A 25,004-nucleotide genomic window follows, 5' to 3' on the forward strand; every position below is an offset into this window, starting at 1 on the left:
ACTTTATGGTATCACGTGACAGACCGACCTGACAACATAATAATACGTGACGTTTACTGTCTTCTAAACAAATTTAATCGATCGCTACGTTAAGTGCTGCATCCTGCGAATTATGATTTTCAAAGTAAGCGTTTCTGAACATTTTGCTTTAATCAATTTGCGAATGGTATTTCCAAGGAGTGTTCGGAATAACCCTGTTGGGAAAGGAAATATCACTACAGTGACCAGGGATGTCATCTCCAAACTACGAATAAAAGATTCTTGCTAAAAACAAAACGAAAAAAAAGGTTCTTTCATTGCATTTTGAGCACGAGCATAGCTTGAGCAAAGACAGTTTTCATTATGAATTTAATCGGTGACTGCGCCAGACGACGAAAATCCAGTTGACAGTGGTAGAAAATATAACAGTAGAGGCCACTTCCACCAGCACCCCGGCTCGCTCACCGTATTTTCATTACCAGTTTTCATCACGAAGCAAGTAACAATATAAATGTAGGCAAATAAAACTGTACACAGGCGTAAAGATTTTTTATTAAACTAGATGCCTTTAGGGTGTCTTATGGTTCTACAGACATGTTGTGAAACTGACAGAAGGTATGTGCCTTTGGGATGTCTTATGGTTCTACAGACATGTTGTAGAACTGATAGAAGGTAGATGCCTTCAGGATGTCTTATGGTTCTATAGACATGTGGTAGAACTGATGAAAGGTAGAGATGCCTTCAGGATGTCTTATGGCTCTACAGACTGGTTGTAGAACTGATAGAACTTCGTTACACACTCTTTACAGGCATTCTCCGTAGCACACGTGGAATGTTTGTCACTGTGACTTCCAGGCTCCATAAATTTCGAAATAAGCGAGTCTACGAAGTGCGAGAACTTCACAAAGAGTAGAGGTCTCTCCGGGTAAAGGCAGTTATCTGGTCCGTCAGAAATCACACCAATAAGAGTCCACCGGCCGTTATCTTCGTATATCAAGGGTCCTCCACTGTCTCCCTGAAAATAAAGCAGAAGAAAATGTTAGACTCAATTTGATTTTTTATACTATACAGAAAGATTCGAAATATGTATTTATCAAACGTAACACGTTTCTCAGCGTGATTTACTAGCAGTACTAGTGCTAATGTTACAGCGTTTTGCAGGTTTTCAGGCTGTAGCGCATAAGCGTTAAGGACTCCAACATTCTGCTGGAACAGACAAAAACACTTAGAACGAACAAAAGAACAGACATCAAGGTGTTGCTTGTAAATTGAAAGCATCTATTTGAGAAGTTTTCTTGTTGACCACAAGGGTTAAAACATTATATCTCTCAATGCTTCTATTATAAGACTAGTACATATCCCCCGTTATTCACGTAAACTTTCAATATATTGACCAGCCTTGATATTTGTAGACCGAGCACTGCAACGCAACCTTTACGACATTGATGCATACTAAGCTGCACAACTGTTGGCTCTCCAAATATTTCGTTTGATGGCAATAAAATATAAACAAGGGGAAGTAAGAATTTGTTTTGTTCAGGTAAGCATGTTGTTAGTATTTGCTGTTGGGAGCTGTTCTACAGACATTTAGAAAAGAAGCTCGTAATTTTAATCGCGGTGAACAGTGTAGAATCTAACTGAACGTACAAGTCGTTACAATCTAGATCGCAGTCAAAGTGCACTTCTGGACACAACAAGAAATTATGATACTTCAGTTTATGACAAGTGCGAGCGACAAAAAACAACTAATCCTTGATGCTAACTCTTTCCTTAGCTCGTGCTTTTATTGAATAACTAAAGTTTCTCTTAGTGACACAATGAGAGTGCGGGCTGATTATTCTGGTTACACAGCAATAGTGAGTTAAAATGTTGAGCATTTCACATAAACATGCGTCACAAATGAAGCGCAGCCGAACTCGCAACGAATTCTACAGAGGCAGAAGTATGTTTAGTGCAGTGTAATCTTAGGAACTATTTCTTTTAATCTTTCATTCTGAGAGCTGGTTGACGTTGTCAAGCAAAACGCGTGAAAAACACTCATGGGCGACGTTTGTTGAATATAGATAATTTAGTAGACAGGAGCAGAGCATGATCGCTTGCACATGGGACCGGTTACCATCGAAACCTTAGCAGACATCTGGGTTGTGGTTTCTGTCCAATCGCTGCTGTGACACAACTGGATAAAGAATTTAATTGTCGGGAGCATGTGCCTTGTAGATCTCTAATCTCACAGCAGCATCGAGAGATTGTATGATAAGTTCAGGAGCCGTGTTTCTCTTTCTGCTGCTCAGAAAAAGAAAGAAAGCGGGCCAGGCTACCAGACATCGCGGGATATAGCCCATATAAGTAAACAGCGAACTGGGAACCAGCGCCGTCCGGCGGAGTGACTGAATGGATCGTAACATTTTGTTTTCTGCTCCTCAGGTGGGTGCTGCTTTTTTTTTTCTTCATTGCACCGCACACTCCGCTGGACTGCGCTCTCCCGTACTGAGCCATTTCTCACATCGAAAAAAATGTTTCTTTGGATGTATGAAAGAAGGGACGGATGATACTCAAGTGTTAAAATGCACAAAATGCTACAGCCTGTGCCATATTGGGAAGTGCTCGGGAGTCACATCAAAATACGAAAAAGCGGTAAATCCGCTGACTTGGCTCTGTGCAACGCGTAAACTGAACACCCAACGTCAAAAACAGCAGGGAGGTGACAAGATTTCCCAGGACACTGCCGAAACTTCAGATCACGGACAAGCGGCTATATTGCCAGAAAAAGTACGGACAAACAAAAAGATGACCGAGGTTTTGACTACGATTAAAAACATCGAAACGAAGCTGAATCTGCAATCTGTGCAACACGACACTGAGATCTAAAAACTGGATGATGAGGAGAAAACCACTGAATCTATTAAAAATCAGCGAAATTGCTATCTAAAAAGTACGACAATCTTCTAAACAACATCGACTCACTGACAACTGTCACGAACGACCTAAGGAAAAGAACAAAGGAGATCGAGCTGCTTACATTTGACAGTGATGCGCGAATAAAAGACTTAGAGTGGGCAGTTGAAAATATGGACCAATATGAACGAAGGAGAAACAGTGCCATCCATGGGATTGTCCCAAACGTACACAAAGACCTACCAACAATTCTGAAAAATCTAGCAACGAGGCTAGACCTACCTTTCGCAGAACCAGATAGGTCAAGGCCATGCAGAGACTAAGAGCGAGAGATGATAAGAATGCTTCGATCATTGTTCGATTCAACGCCATATCGGAATGAGACCGGTAAGTCAGCAAGGGCAAAGCGCTAAAGTAGAATCATATCTTCATCAACGAGGAGTTGACAAAGCTGCAGAGATGGTTGTTCTGGAACGCAAAGGAATGTGCAAGGAAGAAGGGTACAGGTATTTTTTTGCATGAGAAAGGAAAAAATACTGGTCAGGCAAAGCGAAGGATCGGCGGTGATACGTATCGAAAGGGAAGATGACTTGAACAAAATTTGATAAAATGGCCACGTGTAGCATACTTAACTACTGGAATAGATTTGTAGAAATATAGTAGAAAAATAGGAATGGAGGACGAGCAGCTACAACATGTCCTTCAAATTAAGAGCAGAAGTATTAAAAAAAAAACCAAAAAACATTGAGATGAACCTAACGTATACCTTGCTAGTTCGCTCGAAGATATCAATGAAATAATAATAACTGAAGTAAACATTGGAGCAAAAGAACCGTTACCGTTTCATATAGATAGTTTGTATTCAACTTCAATACGTCGAGATGGCAGAAAGGAGGGAGAATATTAGCTTACATAAAAATGATTGTTTTTCGGACCGTGTGGAGGTGTTTATAAATCATGCAGAAGTTCTTGTCTTCACCGTTCATAGGCCTGAAGCGTCATTTACGATAACTGCATTTCATCGACCACCCAGTGGTAAACGAAATTTATTCTACGATGACTTCATAAAACTCTTCAACACTTTTAATAACAATGACCATGTCGTACTAGCAGGCGATTTCAACATCGATGTAATGTGCCGCAGCAAACCCAGAGTAAGAGAAAATCTTGATGTATTGTAAAACTTCGAATTGAAAAATATGATTGACGGTTTCACACGTGAAGAATACTTAGGTGATAAAGTGACAAAAACCTGTATCGAGCATATAATACTGCGTACTTGTACCGAAAAAGTTATCGTGGCGATAATGAAACACAAAGTAGCATATCACTAATTTGTCGCTCTAAACTCATGCGTGAGGCCGAAACTAAAAGTTCCCCGGGAAAACAATTCAAGAAAATTCTAGATAAAAAGAAATAGACGGCAATATTAAAATATATAACTGGAGCGCTTTGCTGCACCTAGACCACCTAAACCTTTTCAAAAGAGTGATAGCCATATTCAAAGGAATATATGACAGCTCTTATAAAACAATTAAACTGGAACAGCGGAAGCCAGGAGCTGTCTTGGTTAACGACATAATACTAGAACTAAGTTATGAAAAAATAGATATTGGAATAGATGTAAGCAAAACTCCAAAGATGGAACACTAAAGGAAGAGTTCAGGCAGGTACGGAATAGAGTGACGAAAAAGATTAGACTAGCAAAAAAGAAATTCAATGTGACACAACTCCATATTGCAAGAAAAACATAAAGAAAACGCGTAATATTGTGAATCAAATAATGGGAAAACCACCTGTAGACAGGATTGAAGAATGTATAAAAAAAAAAAAAAAAACTTTGGAGTCAGCGATCACTATACTCTCAGTAACAATGTCAAAACAACTTCGCTAAAGTTGTACAAGATTTGCGCGAGCCAGCAAACAATGCACAGACACTGGAAAGCCACTGACGAATGTACATTACTCGGCATACCTATACCACAAACGACAAATACAGATCTAGAATATATAATTAACAGTATGTCAATCATAAAACCGGTGGGATAGGATCAACTAAGAACACGAGACATAAAAGAAAACTATACCAACTTAAATCATGTTTCGCTGGCGATAATAAATGGAACATAGAAGACAGGTATTATATCCGATAACGTTGAAGCTGCGATAGTCCGACTTGCTTATGAAAAAAAAGAGGGGAAAATGAATTAGACAACAGGTCCACCGCACTAATGTCCGTTATCTCGCAGATAAAGGAAAGAGTTGCTTTAAAAATTATGGCCTATATTTCAATGCAATATTCACTAATTAGCAACACCCCACCCCATAAGGCTTTCGGCAACATTTTTGTACTGCGTTTCTAAGTGAAGCCATGACATATGACATGAACTAAAAATAGATACTAATAATGTAGTATTTCCAATACTTCTTGACCTGACAAAAACATCTGACACAATTGATCATTCCATATTACAACATAGCATAGAAAACCTTGGCTTTCAAGGGAACTTCCTAGATTTGTTTAAAAATAACTTCTCCAACCGGACGCAACGAGTTAGGAAAGAAAAATGTTTTAATGATTCATTGCACACAACTTGCGGTTTGGCTCAGGGATCTGTTTAAGACCCTATGCTTTTTAACATCTACATGAACGGTCGTGCCTAACTCCCTCTAGAATCTAATCCCTATCAATACGCTGACGATACAGCATTAGTCCTTGCAAATAAACATGATAATGCAGTCGAAAGCTTGCGATGTGACTTCAGTAATACAATGGACTAGCTTTCTGAAAACTCTATACTTGACAGCAATGAAAAAAAAAACACAACTAATACGCTTTCGAACGCACCAAAGGCGTATTAACCTTAAAAAAAACTCCTCCTTTTACATACAACTCAATGCACTCAGTGCAGCTGTAGGTCACTTTCATATACCAGAAACACAAAATATCTAGACACGTATTTTGACGAGCATCTGTCGTTGAATTTGTATGAAGACCACCTAATAAATCACTTACGAACAATACCATCTTACTTATACAGATTACTGAACCCCACGGACATCTGGCTAAGACGAATAATTTAGCAAATGTTAGCAGAGTCAAAACTAAGTTATGGAATTATTACCTATGCATCCTGACTTCGAAAAACAAAGAATAAATAAGTTAATTAAAAGGACGGTGCGGAACATCGCCTATGAAGCCAAACTTGAAAATATAGTGTTTGAAGATCACCTGTCAGAACTTGACCTATTGACAGTAAATAAACTGCGCAAATTGGTCATTCTGACGAATTATTACTTCACATCCGGATTCAAAATGAACACCATCAAAGAAAGGCAACTGAGAAACACGGAAAAGCTTCAGATACCAAATAATATAGACTAACTATGGAACTACGCTCCGCATATTTCATGTGCATGCATATGTCAACCAACTTCCTTAAAAACTTCACACCCTCCACTCCTTAAAATCTGTAAAAAAAGGAAAGGAATAAATGGTGTATACAGGAAACTGAAGGTTAACTAGTCATTCACCCGAGCTTTTTTTTATTGTCTGCTGTGTACCCTGGCCCAGTACAAGATTAACAATGAAGCGAAATCTTCATGCGTTCTCCAATTCCCTAAGTACAGTATTACAATTACTTCTAGATTTCCACCAGATACCTTGACAAAACGCGCTGGTTTATTAGTTGCCATTGTATCTTTCCTTGGGACCCTTATCCTCGCTTTTGTCGTTAGCTGGAATCATGACTTGATTCCAACAAACGACGGCTTGGAAGTTCCGAAACTTACGCTTGGAGATGTGCTTTCCGCAATAAATGAGCTCACTTCAAAAATGTCCTGCGATGAGGACGGAATTCCTGCTTTCATCGTAGAGGAATGCAGGGATATTTTTGCCCCTGTCTTGCTACATGTTTTCAACATGTCCTTGGAGGCCAATGTATTTCCTCAAGGATGGAAGAGTGCAGTGGTTGTTTCTATACATAAATCTGGTCGCACTGACTGCGTTAATAACTATAGGCCAATTTCTCTTCTTTGCTTTTTTTCTAAGGTATTTGAAAGGGCAATGTATAAGAATATTTATTTTCATTTTAAGTTGTCTCTTTGTCTCAACCAACATGGTTTTTGTCAATGGCGTTCAGTGGAAACAAACCTTGTATCATTTTGGGAACATACTATACCTAAGGTCACGTCCTGTGGGCAAGTTTATGTTATTTATTTCGATTGATTTAAAGCTTCTGATCTCGTAGATCGTAAGTTGTTACTCGCCAAGTGTTCAGCGTTGTGCATGACTTGCTCGTTTTGCAGTTGGTTGTTTAGCTATCTGGCGGAAGACCTAGCAGAGTGCTGTATGAATGGTGTTTTTCTGCTTCGTATGTTTTATATACTGGAGTGGATCAAGGGTCCAACCTGGGGCCGTTGTTATTCAATATTTTTGTGCATGACTTCGTAGACAGTGTGCAGCATTCAAAGGTGCTGGAGTTTGCAGACGATGTTAAGATTTACCGCGAAATTCATTAAACTACTGACTGTCTAAAGATGCAAGACGATGTTGAGCAGTTCTAAACTGGTGCTTAAAAAATAATTTAGTATTTAACCCCAGTAAGACCAAGGTTGTTTCCTTTACCCGTAAGACAAGCTGCATTGAGTATTCGTATACCATGTTAGGTTCAGCTATCGCGAGGTCTGATACTATTCGTGACCTGGGAGTGCCGTTTGATTGCCGCCTTTCGTTTACTGAGCATGTTTCGAAAGTTGTAAATGATTCTTATCAGGTGCTAGGCGTTATTTTCCGAATGGTGCAGAATTTTCGTACTTACGCTAGCATGATTCATCTATTTCGCGCCCTTGTTTTGTCTAAACTTCAGTTCTGCTCAGTCATCTGGAACACCATTGGATCGACTCATTGATGTATTTCAAAAAAAGTCCAGCGGTCGTCTCGTGCGTATTGTTTGTGATCGATGGATTCGGAGGGGCATTTATTTTGAATATGAATACTTACTTAATATGCTTGACCTGGTACCCTTGCATAAAAGAAGATTAGCGCTAGACATGAATGTTTTGTATAAGATAGTGAACGCTACAATTGATGCACCTTTGCTTCTAAGTGCGATTTCTTTCAGTGTTCCCCAAAAGTGGACCAGATTTTCATTTCTTTTCTACCCGCAGAAAGTTTGTGTCTAGTCCCCGATGACACGCCTTGAGCTCCATTATAATCGAGATAGGAGGGATTTAGAATTGTTTCCACCCTTTTTAAATTTTAGAACAGCATTGTTGGCCGCTTGACAAACATCTGTGCTCTGCTGTTCTCCATTCTTCTCCGTAGTGTTATTTATTTCCTTTTATCTTTTTTAAATCACGTCTTGCTTGTTTGTTGGTCTGTATCTGTTCTTTTATTGTTTTAATATGTGCGCACTAATAAGGCCTCGAGCTGTTTGTGGGCACATTAAGCAGAATAAATAAATAAATAAATAAATAAATAAATAAATAAATGACTGTTTTTTTTTTGGTTGTTTCTGAGTATTTCACACATTGGTCACACTGCAATTTCTCTAGTAGTGTGTCCGTGATATCTAATTTGTAGCGAGTATCTTTTGTCTTTGTTTTGTTTCTTTTGTGCCTCAACACTGAATAGATGTATGAAGAAAATGTTTGTAGGATTGCGAAAAGGGAGTACCCGCGTAAAAAGAGAGTTTGGATGGACTACCCATTCACGCGCACTTGCACGCATGTGCTTTTGTGAGACGTTTTCTTTCTTTTTTTTAACCTTGATGCGGATTTGTGAATAAGCTATTATTATTACCTAAATGTGGCCTGCCGATTCGCATTCGAAGCTGATCGACAGCGTCCGTAACGACAGCGTCCGCGTTGCATAGTATAGTTGACCGCTATTCCCCCAGGCCTCATCTAATGCTCCCACGGCCTCTGGGCCCCGTCTGCACCCTCCCACGGGCATCGTTTTCGATTTCGCTCTGGTGTACCCGCGTCCAGCGTTGCTCTGCATGTATTTTCATGTCATTCGACCCGAAGCAGTTCTCAAAGCTCATGCTTCATCGTGTGTCCCGAACAATACTCCGCCATGTTTTCCGTTTATCTGCGCCGGAATCTGCGTCTGCAGAGCGTTTGTTTGTTCTTCGGTCCGAATATCACGACTGGACGATATTCCTCACTGCCGGTAATTAATAATGTCTATAGTGAAAAGTATGTATCTCTTCACTAATAATCTGATTGCTCTCCCTCGCCGGCGGATTGAATATACGTACAGGAATATTGGTGATCGTGGCGAATTTCACGTGCGCATGGAGGAGATATGTTTTTTCGATCTCCATCTCTCGTTAAGAAATGTGGCGCCGATTATGTCCCCGAACGTGTCCATTCTTTGAGTAGAAAGTATTAATGTGCAATCAAGGTGCTATATCATGTTGAGAACGTAGTTTAGTAACACCAGCAAATTGAAGACACCTCAGATTAATATACATATCATTCAAATCTTCTAGACAAATCGAGATGCTTGAGACAAACTTAGTTTTTCACCAGATGAACAGAGCGGCATTTATCTCCAAAGTCCTGCAATGCATAGGATACACTATTTAATAAACACTCGGCTCAATTTCACAAGGAAACGTTAAAGCCTTTCGTGAGAGAAGGAGAATAAATGCTCAATCATTTCCTCCCTAAAGTTAGAGAAAAAAGGAATTGGTGTATAAGTCTCGTGACACATATTTCAGTGCTAAATTTAGCGGGGAGACAATGTTTGTATTGTTAAATTTAGCGGGAAAGCTAAATTACCGTAAAGACCGCCTGACAGAAGACGGGATGTAATTTTCTCCTGTAAATTTTGCAATACCTTTAAATCGGTTTTAAATCACGGCATATCAATTTTATTGCCATATTTAACGAAAAAACTAAATAGGTGCTCAGGTAACCTGATTCCGACTTTCCTGCTCAATTTAGCGTAGGAACCAATCCTTTAACGTGAGAGGACAGGCAACGTTGATTTCCTTGCTGAACAGCGGTGAAATGATGACACGAGTGGACGGACGATCGGCGTGACAAACATTTAGGACTACAGGGTTACACTAAAATGAACTGCATGCTTTATAAACTTAGGTGAAAGAAGAAATAAGATTTATTAAATGATATTTAAGTGTTATAGGGAGCACAGTTCAAGGGTTTTCTTTACTCACATAACATGCTCCTCCACTCGTGCAAATGATGTAGCCAGGAACTTCGCTTTTCATTTGGGCAGAGCATTGCTCCTGATCCATGAGATGTAATTTTCGTTCCATCAGTGTGTTTGCGTATCAAAATACGACCAATTTTGTTTCTTCATATTTATCTGAATTGTGATACTCTGGGAGTAAAACAAATATTAATTTGAAATATTAATAAAGGTCATACCAATGTTTGTACATTCCAGGGCCTTATTGGTCATGCCAGCATCTGTGAAACATCAATCGCCGTCTGATCAACGTACAAGCTATATGTCACATAACGCATTAGAAACGTTTTTTTAATTACCAGTTTAGTACATAAATTACGAAATCATTCAAAGTTGCGGAGTTGTATTTTATAATGAATCGCGTCTGTATTGAAAATTAAAATTAAGCCATTTACCATATATTCCTCCCCAGCCAGCAGCATAGGATGCACTGCTTGCAGGGGGATCGACACAGTTTTCCGGATGGCAGATTGGCTGAATATAGTCAGTATAGTTGACTTTCGTTTTTAATTTTACAACAGCAATGTCTTTCTGTGAAAGTAATGTAGACAAAACCATGATGCACAACATTTAATGATGGTAGCACCGTTGCTATTTACGTACCATGAAAAGGCCACAGTTGTTTTGAATAGGGGTGCAGATACTGTCAACTTCAGCGCAGATCACCTGGCTTTCGGGATTGTCATTGTATTCTTGATCTAATTGTGGAGATACTTCTGCATTTCTGGTTCTCTTTTTGCGTATATTAGAATCTTGTGGAGCGTTGCATTGAGAAACATTGGTTTCGAGTGTGGTTCCAAGACGAACTGAAAACTCATGAGCGTCTTTATTTCTTTATTATAAAGAAAAAGCAGACAGTTACTGTTATCGAGTTCAGTAAGTTTTATATTCAGAATTAATATACAAATTTCATTAATACACTTGAGATACAACTTGTGTCCTACCTCTTTGACAGGCACAATATGGTTTATTGGCCCCAAGTTAGAAATTCAAATTGGATTTTAAAGACTACTTTTATCACCCCGTGTAATCTGAATGCCTTACACACTATAATTGTTTAAACTTTAAAAGAAATTTGATTATCGGGGTTCTTGTCTAATTATGGGCCGCCATCAAATGCGAATTTCACGCTGAAAAAAGAGAAACGCGTCCGTTGCTTCGTGCCTCAAACCGCACTGCAAAAGAAGTGGCTGAATAACCCTTCCAACTAACGAAAAACGGACTGGGAATACGCGAGACAGCAATTAAGTATTATATAAAAAAATCAAAATGCATGCATACATTACATTGGAAAACAAAAATCACTTACAGAAAACAATGTGTTGCCGTTACCACATATTCTTCGCCAATTAAGACCCCACCGCATAGTAAGGTATCGTTTGAATTATAGATTGCGACCATCCAGGGCCAGTGTTCCGGGAGGGCCTCGGTACCATTGATGATTCTTCCAGAAATATGTTTTTCTTTTTGGCGTTTTCCGCACTTATACTGCGTATCCTTTTCGTCTGTGCGTGCTGGACTTGCAGATTCTGTAACCATCCAGTTAGCGAGTGCACATTCAAACACAAAATTTGCGTTGAAAATCGTCATTGCAAAAAGGTGAATATATGAACGACCTTACATTCGATTTTGGAATGCACAATTTTGTTTTCTACACATAAGCAACATCGTTGCAGAGTGTATCCTACCTGAGATGTAGCTGGGATTGTTTTGGGTTTACGGTCGCAAAGTGTCAGGATAAAGAAGCAGGCAGTCGTTTTCTGCAATGGACTCGAACTCATCGCGAAACAGGGACTGTTCTTCTTTGCGGACCGAGAGAATTTTATTTCTACAGTCTAACAAAAAGCTGGAATTGTTGCTGCATCTATTGCCATTACTGCCTTTCCACTAGCTGTTTCACCTCAAATATTACACGGGCAGTAAATGCGGTTGCCATACAAGTTAAGCAAATCGGGAAAGTGATCATTAGAGAGTTTTAGTAGATCGTTCCGATGACTCCGAGAGCAATGCCCGATACACCGTCGCCATTTTCCCCCAAGCATCTTATCGTTATCAGGGGTATTGAAGGTATGGGATCCATCATCGAAAGCTCTCTATTATGACTTTATGTGCCTATGCAGTCAATTCTATAGACCTTTCCAGCGACCTTTTCGAATAAAGTGGTTTACACCGCGTGTTTCTGGGTTTGAGAGAGTACGTCTATGTCGGCCGACTGCGCTGGGCTGTCGGCCGACATAGCTTCAAAAAGCAGTAGCAGCCTGTGTAAGCGCGATTCCGGACAGGGGTTGAGGCTAAATTTATTCCTTTTATTTAATCTTTTGTGTCTTGTGGGGAATACAATTTCGCCACGCTTTAAAAAAAATCAATGTACAAGTTCTTGAAAAAACAAAACAAATGAAAGCAATTTTTGGTGGCCCCGTACACGACAGAACAAAATCAAATACAGGCGGAATATTTTTTCCATTTTATGCAGATTTTTAAGATGCCCTACACTCAGCCGTGTCAACCTACATGGATACTAGTTGCCGAAAATATTGGTACACTCAAGAGAGCCGAAAGGCATGGGCATTGCTCGGTCAGAACATGACATCCAACAAGTCTCATGAATCGAACAATATATTGACAGTACCGTACGGTGCTGCGTAATCCGAAAAAAAGATTTATTCAAGAAAGATCTCAGATAACACAGCATATCCAATATAGAGTGCCGACGAACAGTCCCTTCACGACATTAGGGTAGAATCCGGTTTATATTAAGAAATGTTATGAAAAGTGCGTTTTTGTACGGCATTAAAAAAATGAATAGGGTCTATTTTTTTCGTCGTTTACCCTGGGCCCAACAGCTATTTTTGCCGAAGAAAGGGATCATAGGTGGAAAGACTTTTCAACGATTATCTCTACTGAATCAATCATTGAAGAACATCGAATGGCCCGCGTCGCGAACTGTTTGATGCTCGCTTTCTTCGCCGGCATGCTACGAAAGGCCCAGCCGTCGACGAGACCTGGTATTCGCTGGTTCTCACAGAGGAAGATAATACAAAAAGAATAAGCATCCTGAACAGACAAATAAATAAAAACTTTCAAGAACGTCCGGCAAACTCCCAAAGAACAATGCAGGTGGGGAGTCACGCTGACCGGGTTTCGACAGCTTAGCAGGTTCTCAGAAATTTCTGGCTGACAGGGGTCGTCCGGGTCGCGAAATGGGGCGGCCGCAGAGCCCTTTGGAAGTGCGTGGTTCCGCGAGCTACTTGAACGCCGATCGAAGCCGCGCACGAGAACTCTTCACTTCAAAACCGCCACGAAAATGATGGGCTATACTCGGGGACGTCTCTCTGTGGCAATGAGAGAAAGCTATCAAGGGGGTGGGGGCAGAACTGACGTCTGTCTAACCGCGCCAAGTGGGACCAGATTTGCATGGTTTTGGTTTCAGTTTAGGTTTGGCGTGACTGACACAGAAGTGACTTCAAGACCTGAACATGAATAAGCGAAACAACCAACAATCTTTTGTATTAAAGAAATGTCCATTACTAGTTATCATGTGTACCAAGAATATCAAGCCTACATTTTTACGCATACACTAATAGTCTGCTCTTTCGTGCAAAACACTATTCCAGGCTAAACGTAAAAATTATGTTTTTAAATTGGTATACAAAATTCCGGTGCTCTTCAGTGAAAATATATGCTGATGAGGCTTAATTTAAAACACAGGGATATCTACAGCGCGTTCAATGTCCTACCAAAAATATAAATATATGTTTAATTCAAGTCTAAGTAATTCTAGAGGGTGGCCGAAGACAACTAGATACCCCTAGGCACGTCAATTTGTGTCGGAGCCTCTGAGGGGGTTGTTTTATTGGTAAAAAGACAGGGAAGTTCATGATCCTTTTTAATCACTGACTGTCCTTTTCGAAATGCAGTTGTCTTGCAAGATGTTTCTCACATTCGCTTATAGACTTATATTGCTTTATTTTTATAGGAGCATTTCTCGACATACGTTGTTGTAGAGATCAATATACCTCAGCTAAGTTCCAAGACAACTTTTTGAAGGGGACAATGAGCAGAAACAAAAATATATATTTGATCAAGCTTTAATTGCGACTTACTTTTTGAACAAGTTAAAGTCAATAGACGCCCCGCGACAAGCAACGAAGGCACCGACGTGAGAAATACTAAGCTTAGTTGTAACTTAGTGACTGCACATTAGACTATGTTATCAAGGAATAAAAGACATGTGCGCGATCCCTACGCGCATGCTGAGAGAGACTATAGCGCAATGGTAATGGTAGAGTCAGAAATACATGTCTTGTCGCCAATGGTTTCTGCTTGAATGGTAAACATATATCACATCGTTAATTAATGGCGTTTTGCTCACTTACCGTATAGCAAGGCCATGGTATATACGAAGACGAGAAAGAGTGAATTCATTGCTCTCAATATCGGCAAGGACCTCCTAGGCTCTTTTTTTTATTCCAAACTGGAAAAAAATCACAATTGCGGCATGTCCGTGTTAAATGCGCCTAAATGTGAACTAAATGTCCTTATGCTGACGCAAGATTTTCCTCTGTTCATCCTCAGATACAAAGCGCTCGTGTGATGACATTTGAACTATGAAGTTGTTTTGATGCAGCCAAATCCGTTTTCAGATTCTGGTATTACCGCCCACTTCTAAACAACTGAAAGTAACCTTTGTAAATGTATTGTGTTATATTAATCCCCACATCAAACTTTTCGGACTTGAAATGTCAGAGGGGTTTAGAAATTATATTACCATTGCTTTGAACCCAATGTTGACGCATACTCACGAGTTCTTTGGTATAACGGTTTAATTCAGGGGTTTTGAAAACACGGTCAGCTTGCCACATCCGGCTGGCGAAGGCTTTCTCACCTGCCCACGGCTGACCGCGGTTTTTTCAGAAACACCGGGACCGCGGCCCGTTTCCAGCAGACCCGGGGTGACTGGCGCAAAAATAAGAGCATGCAAAGTAATGGCATCGCGACGCTTACCAAACACTTTGAATCCGTGTCGATTCCCACTGAAAGTTAAAACAAATAATTATTGCACGTGTCACCACCGGCATCACACTTCTTAGTTCACTCTTTCATATCTGCGGAACTGCGTTAAAAGGGAAAATATGGTAAGGGTGCAGGTGGTGCAGGTGCACGGTTGAGTACAAACAAAAAACGGAGACGAGAGAGAAAATAGACAGGACGACGTCTCAGATTTTTTGTCTCTTCTACGTTTCGATGTGTCTTCTCTACCCCAGTCCCAGGTTGATTCAGCAAGGTGTTAAAAGTATTGTGCTTTCTCATACGGATCGCGCTTAACTCTCTGTGTGACATGTATTCCGTATTACCAATATTAGTCCTATCATACTCATTAGTTTTTTGCTTTGTGCGAATAGGCCCGAGTTCATATTCGTCGTGATTTACGCGTGGTGAATTTTTCAGGCTAAGAATTATTGTATAATGTCATAACTCCCAATTGAAAAATATTTTTTACTGGGATTTCATTTTCAGTAAAAAATTATTTTACTAAATTATGGGGCTCTCTTCCCTTCCAGTAAAGCCATAATTTACCAGAAATCACTGGATTTGCCGATATTAACCGAAACTTACCGTTTTTTTTCGTACGTCAATGGAAGGCAGACAGGAAAAAGCCTGTGAACTGTGGGTAGTGCATGTTTAACAAATGCTGGACAATTCGTTAACAAAATAAAACGCGGCTAATTCATATAGGCCTGAAAGATCCAGGCCTTTATTTCACAGGGTCAATACCAGTGAAACAATTTGCACAGCTGCAGACAAAAGTCATCAGACCAAATAGGAACAACTGAGTTCTTTGAAGAAAAAATATCTCTCAAAGTACTCACAATGTCGCTGCGTAAATACCTAGATGTACGATAGTTCGACAAATAAAACCGAGCAGGTGCACCAAAAGGACACACACACACTGTCAGTAGCACGCTTAGCGGAAACCACGAACGCACGGAATGAACATCCACCGCTGTTGAGAAAACAGGGGCACAGTCTCCGGCGTCTTTTTCGCTCACTGGGCGCTCTCCCCGAAACAAATTCCTGGTAAGCCACAGCTGGAAACCCTGCGATGATGGTTATGGTCCCACGATGTCCTGATCCGCATAGCTCAAGCGAGTGTCAGGTTGATGAAGAATGCCGCGAGGTGTGATCGTGTTTTGATGAACTTTCAATTTTTTTTTTTTTTTACACTGAGGACACGATTATGACCGAGGCCTCACACCAGCGTTGGTGCCCTGCCACACAGAGCATAATGTGACTAAACGTTGGGTAGCGCATGTACAAGCATGTGGCACAGTATGCAGTGCGTAAAACATAGTGTGTGGGATTTCGGTAGACATGTATTGTCGCTGTGTGCCCGTAGAAACGTCGCAAACGAGCATTCTGTTTCTGTCAGGAACGTTGGCGTCTTAAAGGGTAAGGGATATTTTAGATATGCACAGTTTGCCTGTTTGGCTCGAGCGAGAACTGCCAAATCTGCTACTTGTCGAGTTGAAGAGATCTCGTTTATGTGCATTCCAGCTAACGCATGGGCGACGGGGTTGTCTTTGCCCGATACGAATTTTAAGTTTGTTGTAACTCCGGGCACGAAGGAAATATGACGTAACTCTCATAAGGTATGGTTGAAGTTGGTAGATTGAAGCGCGTAACTCAAAAACTTGTAATTTGAACAAATACAAAATTGTCTACCTGCCCGAAAATGGCGGAAGTGTTTTATAGCAAGATACAGTCCTAGTAGCTCTCGACCGAATGTACTGTATCTTGTTTCTGCTGGCGAAAATAGTTTTTAGAAGAATGACACTGGACGCCCTTGGTTGTCTTTGAACTCCAGTAGAACTTCACCTGCTGCGGTCTCGGATGCGTCAGCCATGATAAATGTCAGACCGAGCGAACAGCATTGCTGTCGAGAGTGGCTTTTTGATGGCCGAAAATTCTGCAATGGCTGGTTCTCTCCAAGTTAGTTCGTTCTTGCGCTTGAATCTTGCGAGAGGTTCTCGAGAGTGTACATAAAAATGTACGGTCTCGAAAAGGTGGCGTGTTCAAATCACGTCCAGGCACGGTGGAACAAATACATTTAAGCGATGACTCTCGCCGCTCTTCCCGCGAAGAGGGAGTGACCCGATTATGTATGGTGCTAGCCTCGAACAAGGAGTAGTTAATTCCGCGCCGCCGCTGAGGGCGCTCGGGTGTGAGCATCGTGGGTAAGAAGTCCCTCCTTGGGGGCCATGGTGTCGGTGGCGTAGAGTCCTCGCCTTTTTCATTGTGTGGTGGTGGTGTGCTGCCAGTGGCTGGCCTTGCGTTTTGCTTTGGTGCTGAGTCGATCACAAGTGCCACCATCGCGCACGAAGGTCAGCCTTAACCCGAAGAAGAAGAAGGAAGAGAACACAGATTTACGGACTCTGGCGACTTGGTGGCGGCGTGGCGGCGGGGCAGTACAACAAGAAGTGGTAAGCGAGGGACTGGAAGCAACAACCGGAGCGGTCGGTTTGGGAGGGATTCCATACTTGGGCGCCATTTATTCCAGTGCGATTGAAGCGCTCTGTGCGCCGAACATAATGTGGTCGCCGCGTGGGGAGAGAGTTATCACTTAAATGTATCTTACACCGTGCGTCCTGGTCACCATTTTTCGGTTGCTTAAAAGAGTAAGGTTCGTAAAAGCTCGGTATACGATATATTTGAGTAGTTCTGAAAAACCACTGCTGAATATCCCCGACATATTTTGAAAGGCTACCACACCAAACTTGTCAATGGGCAAGCGTTGTAGCCTTTCAAAATAAATCGGGCATTTCTAGAAATGGCTCTTTAGAATTCCTCAGCTTCTTATCTTTGGAAACCTTTATTAACGATGATGGCAAGCATTACTTGCAAAAACAGGGCATATGTATCGGGTAGTGCATCGCGGCAGTCCTCAGCGATATATTATAGAACACTTGATAGCACACTTAGCAGCCGGTTTCAAGGGTCCAAAGTAAAGGAAGTTTTAGATGCGTAGATGATTTCATAGTTTTTACTGCTCCCGATACCAACGCTTTTTAAGCAGAGACTGCGAAAACAATGACCAATTTTAAGTAATGCCTCTCCGAGCTCGACGCCACGCATGAGATACCCGTAGAAAACACTATACGTTTTCTTTACTTCAGGTTTTTATTTCTCGACGATCACATCCGTGCGCATAAGCCGCTACTTCCTCTTCATTCAGCCAACTCCAAGCAGCTCAAAATAAGTATTGTTAGCCTCTGTCTTAGCAATGCATTCAAACATTCCACTGAGCATATAACCTCTGCTGGTCTTGAGCAGCACTCAATGCGGTTCGCCGCAGCTGGGTACTCCAAGCACATCCGTGTTCCGGTTGCTGCAGGCCTTCCAGGAAAATAATGTCTCAAAGAAAAACAGTGGAAGCCAGCTGGCGATAGAGAATGAAAAAGTTGTTGTTATATCGTATATTCACCACGTGTCGAAGAATTTGAAGAAAACGGCTTTACACTCAAGTGTAAAAGTAGTGTTTCCCGTGCCCAGTGCGCTCATGAAATTGTGCAAACTAACAATGCTTGACGTGCCTGCCAAACACGGATGCGAAAAGCAGCACTGAACAAAATTTGTCGAATGCCACACATTTCATGGTATATCGAAATTTTCTGTCTTGTGGGGTGCAGTACGTCGGGCAGACGGGGCGATGCCTACATGATGGGCTTGGCAAGCACTGTAACAATGGGCAAAAACACAACGGTGGTTTGTTGACATGCATTGCAGGACGTGCAGTTATGCACCAGTATTTGATAGATGCGTTATAATTAAAAAAAGGCGAGGCTACGATAACACGTGAAATTGTAGAAGCTGAACGCAATAATTACTCAGGCGACACGTGTATCGCTAAGCCTTCTATAGCTCTGTCTGAAAAGGAACTTGCTTACCTCGGAGCAAGATAATGCTGTACCCTGAACATGCTCTGCGATGGTTGTTTGTTTTGTTTTGTGACAAAGTTTTACTACAAATACCGGAACGCCTTTCAATAAAAAGTCAGTTGGAAGTTGTTTGAGGGAGTCTCCGGAGTGCTGCACACCCCGTGGACTCCCTCAGAGGGAGCCACTGAACCCGCGAAGCCATTCAGTCGTCTGTTAGCAAGGAAAAATATTTTGTGAGCCTTTATTGTGGGATATTGTCATCGCTTTATGGCACAGAGACGATAAAAAAGTCTTCGTGATCAGATATTGACAAGATCAATGCTTACAAAAAAAAAATATCTACTTTTCTATGGGAAAATTTCTAACCTCACGTCGAGCCCCTCTGTGTCTGTTCGTAACAACGGTCCAAGCAACGCTTTGTTTGGAGCTGAGCGCCATGTTGTGAAGTCATCACTTATGGGGTCGATTAGGCCGATTCAGACCGAATTAGATTTCCTGTATCGGCTTCCTACGGGAGCCAGAGTTTCGCTTACGCTGTCCACGTGTTGCCGCGCCGCTATTCGCCGAGATCCGATCACGTGAGTAGCCGGGTCAAATGCCGTGCAGGAAAGTAGACGTTGCACACGCCTCGGCGTATATTCCCCTGCTTTTGAGCGTGCGCGTGCCTAGAACGCACTGCGCCTCTATTCGCCGAATTCAGTAACGTGATTAGCAGCATGAACAGGCCGTGCAGAAAACACGGCGCTACGGGAATGAACGCGAAACTCTGACTCCGGTAGGGGGCCTATAGACCTTTTCGTTTTAATAATCGCCACACCGGTGGATAGAGGGCGCTGACGCACTCGGCGCCATTAGGCTGCTTCAATTTGGTTGGTTTTGGTTTCAACATGAACACTGCTATGTTGCAGTTTTACGTTGCTTTTGCTTAATTTTGAGATACAATATTTTGCTCGTCGTACACAACCAATGAAACAGTGGTATTAAGCCACTTTGAAGATTACGAGGTGTAACCCTAAATTGCGGGCTTTTTTTACCAGCTCCTTTAATGCATCTGATTATGGTCAGTCGCGAAAAGCCTAAATAATGTACAGGGCAGATTACCATCGTCTACGGCCGTTCCCGAAGACACCAGTCTCCAGAAAAACAAACTAATGAAGAGACTAACACGTGAATGTAAAGAACCCTATTGAAAGCTTGATTAGCAGTGTACTGAATCGGCTGGAACAGATAAGTCGCGAGTTAACTACTCACTGCTTGGTTTTCGTGGGCACCCAAACTTTAGTGAACTTCGTATCGTGTAAGGATGTAGATAAGTGATATAAACCAGTAGTATCGTATCGGTTTTTTTTTTTAATTCAGTACTCGAGCATGTTTTGACAGGCCGAGTAGGAAATTTCTTACATTATCAACCCTGCTAAAGTACTGATAAGCAGCATTTAGCGATATTCGCCCTAAGAAATAAATTATTTCGATATGAACGTTTGCTTACTCAAGATATAATGTAAGTGAGATGCCCGTCAAATTAAGTCTGGCATTTGTATTACGTAAAATTATACAAATAAAATTGAAAGGCGCAGGAGGATAAATACCTGAGAACGTTTGGCTGAATTCTAGCACTAGACACTATTTCACTGACCTGTGACACACAATATTTAGTTGTTTGAAGAAATTCGCCTCGTAAATTTCGGCGTAGCCACCCACCAAAAGTAAACCCTATTCGCCATCCACAATCCTGGACTCAAGTGGTTCTCATGCAAACAGATTTTTTTTTCGTTTTTGTTTCCGTTTTTTTTTTTTTTTGGCGAATGTATCGCGGGTGGGCCATACCACACTGCAGGTTTTTTTTAGCTAGATATCAAGTTAGGAAACGCACCGCAGCGTCCCTTCACTGTGTCAACCAATGACAGCCAAGTCGGGAATCTACTATTTAACATCCTTATTAAAAATTAAAAAAAAAAATACTTTAGCTATTATGTTTTTTATTATCAGTGGGATTAAGGAGATTAAATACGGCGCGAAAGATTACATGTCAAAATACGTATTCTACTGACGATGTGCCTTAATATTAAAAGAAAGACGCACCAAAAAATTTACGATTTTTTCTAGGACACAAAAAGCGGACGCAGGCCAAGGGTGACAGGAATGTGGGCAAATTTGAGCTTCTAAAAGAATAGGTAAAAAAACAGTGCAAAATAATTAAATATTCGTATTTCCAAAATATCGAGTTGTTTAAACATATTTTGAGGAGCCTGCCAGTTACTCTCGTTTTAAGTAAATTTTGGTGTTGAACTGTACTTCAGCGAAATACGGCACTTCCGCTCTTGTTGTGACATTATGCTAACTCTCGTAGTTAATACCCGACGAGGTCATTGTTAATTGTCTCGAGATTTCGGAAGGCTCGCAATCGTTGGATATCATCCTCTCTGTGTGGTCGAAAGCAAAGAAAGAGTGACGTGACAAAAATAACAGACGCGCAGAGGCCTTCTCTGCAAACCTCGCGTGAGCTTAGACAGTTTTATGTTTCTAGAAGTGAACGTTTTGATATTGGAAGATTATCTGGTACTGTTGGAATCGAGAGCCCAGTTTTTATACTACCGCACTTTCCCCCTTTTTTACGGGCGATCAAGCCGCAGTTTGCAAACAAAATAGCCAAACAAGCAAACAAAAAAAAAAGAATCTAGGTGTTAGGCGACCTGAAGAAAGTCTTCGAGCTCCTGAAGACTGCCATGCTCTGCGCTTTATAAGTGCTCGTGATAACGTGATTTCGGTAAAGTTCATATTACAAAAAAAAAAAGAAACTGAAAAAAGTTTGTTCGTGTATTTATTACCGCTTTTTGCTTACGTGAAAAAAAGGAAACTATAAAGAATTCAATCATTCTTTTGCCTAAATAACTAATGCGGTTACTTTACAATTACTTTGTAAGATATGTAGATAGTCCCTTACACAATTACTGATAAAAATAATAAATTAAAAGTAATTTCGTTACTTGTAACGGAATACGTACATGTTTACTTACAGGTATAGCATGCGCAAACGTAGAACACGCAAAGTCGTCCATGAATGCACGTTACACCAATCACTGGCACCCTGGATTACTCTTCTTACTTTTATAGCCACCTTTCTCAAAGCACGATTTACCTTGATCATTAACAGGGGGGACACGTTTTTTTATTTTTTTTTACAAAAATTCAGATTTCTTTTGCTAATTTATTTTCTCGGCATGGACTGTGAAGGGTCCAAGAATTGAATATATTGATATACATAACATTCCCGCTCTAATTATTTGCGACGGCGGATAAAACTACCCGCTCCTCAGTGCTTTACAGCGCATTTCACAGCCTCTCTGTATATACTCGTGAACAATTCCATGTTGCATTGAAACCAAAGCTACAGAGAAGCATCACGCCATTTTACTGTGGAGCTGAATATAGTTCAACGAAAATAATGTGTTGGGTGTAATATAACGCATAAAAAAGTATATATAAAATTGTCATTTTAGCCCTCGTTCTAATATGTAACCATAATATTAGTCATGATGACCCAAACGTGTAGCATCTATTTTGTAGCCCGTTCGGGCTTTTTTGGTTTAAGTTCATCGGAGGTATCCCAGTTTTGTGCAGAAAGAACATGGTGTCTTTTTTGTGTGCATCGGGTACCATCGGTATTGCGTATCGTCGGTGCCTTCTGTATGCTCGCCCTTTCTTCACCCCAAATGACTTTCACAATGTTTAGAAACCAAAAGTCCTCACAACAAATTAAGAATGTGATGTACGACGTGTACGCATAAGTCATTCAGAGTGAACCGGGACTCTTCATTAGCGGCAGCGAGTTCACCGGCGCAGATGAGCAGCAGTGGCTATTGAGCCTGGGATCCCAGGTTCTGCTGGGCAAGCTTTCGGTTTGCGTGTTCCGGGCTGAGGTGCGCCGACGCCTCCCTTGCGGGCCTAGAGGTAACTGAACGCGATCCAAATAGAATTCGTGCCGCAGCGTGTGCGTGCTCATATTTTGTATACCGCTCCCGCGCTTTGATTTTTCAGCAACACAAGAGTTTGCCCATTCATGACCTTAAAGCAGTGGAGCGCTGATGAAATTCGTGGCCTTCTTAAATTGTTGTCGCATATCTGTGTGGGTCGCAAGAGAAATACATTTCGAGGTCATTTTACACGGTGTAAATTACATTGTTCTACTCTCCTAGCAGTTCAGTCAAAGCGTTGATTTTTATTTAAAAACGAATGAAACGTTGGGAAAGATTCGCCAATCTGCTTTCATACTCGGCGATCGCGACTCAGCGACCCCAACCACATACTCATATGAAATGAGGCAAATGCGTGTTAGTGGCGCCAAATCCCGAATTGAAACCAAAACCAAGAAAGTCTGGACTAGTTAGCAAATTACACATACGTCAGTTCTCCCCCCCCCCCCCCCCCCCCCCCTCTGATATCTTCCACGCCATGGCCACAGAGAGACGTCTACGAGTTTAGCCCATCATATTTGTGCCGTTGTAGAAGTGAAGAACTCTCGTGCGCGGCTTCGATCGGCGTTCAAGCTGCTCGAGCAAGCGCGTGCTTTAAAGAAAAACAGCTTTGCGGATGCCCCATTCTGCGACCCGGACGACCCCTATCAGCCAGAAATTTCTGTCACCCTTCTAAGTTGTAGAAACCTGGTGAGCACGACTCCCAACATGTAATGTGCGTTGGGAGTTTGCCGGACGTTTTTGAAAGTTTTCATCTATTTGTCTGCTAAGGATTCGTCCCCGTTTTGTATTAACTTCCGCTGTGAGAACCAGGAAAAACCAGGTCTCGTAGCCCGCTCGGATTTGGCGGCAAACCAATGAAGAAAGCGTACGTCAAGCACGTCGCTTCGCGGGTCGTTTGGTGTTCTTGGACAACTATTTCCGTAGAGATAAGTTAGAAAAGTATTCCTGGCTATGTTCCCGGTCTTCTCGAAAAATAGCTGTTTGGTCCAGCGTGAAGGAAGGAACAAACATTTCCGTTTTTCTATTGCTTTAATGCCGGAAAAAAAAAGAGAAAAAAACTTCTTTTTTCAAAATAATCTCTGAAAAAAGCCAGATTCCACCCGATCGTCGTGAATTGAATGCTGTCGACAATGTATATTCTATATTGTCACAAATGAACAGGCGATGAAACAAACAAAGAATATAGTGACGCAATCTACCGCCCGTTAGATAGGGCACAGCTGGTACAGCCACTATCATCTATCTATGGCAGACATTATTGTGGCAGTTGTGGTGGCAGGCGGCCATAAAAATAACCATGTGCGATATTTCGTGCGTTATTGAAATTGCTCAACGAAGCATATTGTTGAAACCCGGCGTGAACGGTAGCCTGATATTTGAGGACCTGGCGAAAGCTACACGAAATCACTGCAGCGGGGAAAAGCAGCATAGCTCGCAATGAAAGCGGCTTTGGGTGATGGTGGGGCGCACACACGCTTTTGCATATCTCCGGCCCCTCTTATGTTTTATGGCAAAAGTGCTCCTTCGGCAAAGGGGCCCCCGTGAGCAATAGGCCGTGAAGAATACACTTTCTTTAAATGAATTTTGTTTAGAACGTCGCAGGCGAATATTTGGTATAACAATATATAAATCACTCACGGGCACATCGTCACACAATTTTGTGGAGAGACCCCGGTGAATATATACACTCGCGAGAATTCCCCGAATGATCGCGAGCACATCCGCGGCGTTTTTTGATCCGTATTTCAGCGTTCGGGAGCACAAGACTTCACCACCAACGAAATCCCACCACCACCTGTCAACAATGTCGAACCGCGGATGGGCTCATTCCCGGTAAGGCGTCTGCTTTCGATGCTAGCTCCGCTGCTTTCCCTCAGTGCTGCGCTTTCGTAAAACTTTCGCCGGGTCCTCAAAGATAAGGCTACCGTTGAAGCTGGGTTTCAATATTCTGCTTCGTTGAACAACTTAAACCAATCACGAAATATCAACCACGGT

General features: G+C 41.6%; 1 pseudogene; it reads right to left on the bottom strand.

The window, feature by feature from the left end:
* Positions 1 to 730: 730 nt before the first annotated feature.
* Positions 731 to 14,521, bottom strand: LOC120836272 (annotated as a pseudogene).
* Between the last annotated feature and the right edge of the window lie 10,483 nt (positions 14,522 to 25,004).

Source organism: Ixodes scapularis, unplaced genomic scaffold (genome assembly GCF_016920785.2).
Source record: "Ixodes scapularis isolate PalLabHiFi unplaced genomic scaffold, ASM1692078v2 PGA_scaffold1__304_contigs__length_218370807, whole genome shotgun sequence".
Lineage (NCBI taxonomy): Eukaryota > Metazoa > Arthropoda > Arachnida > Ixodida > Ixodidae > Ixodes > Ixodes scapularis.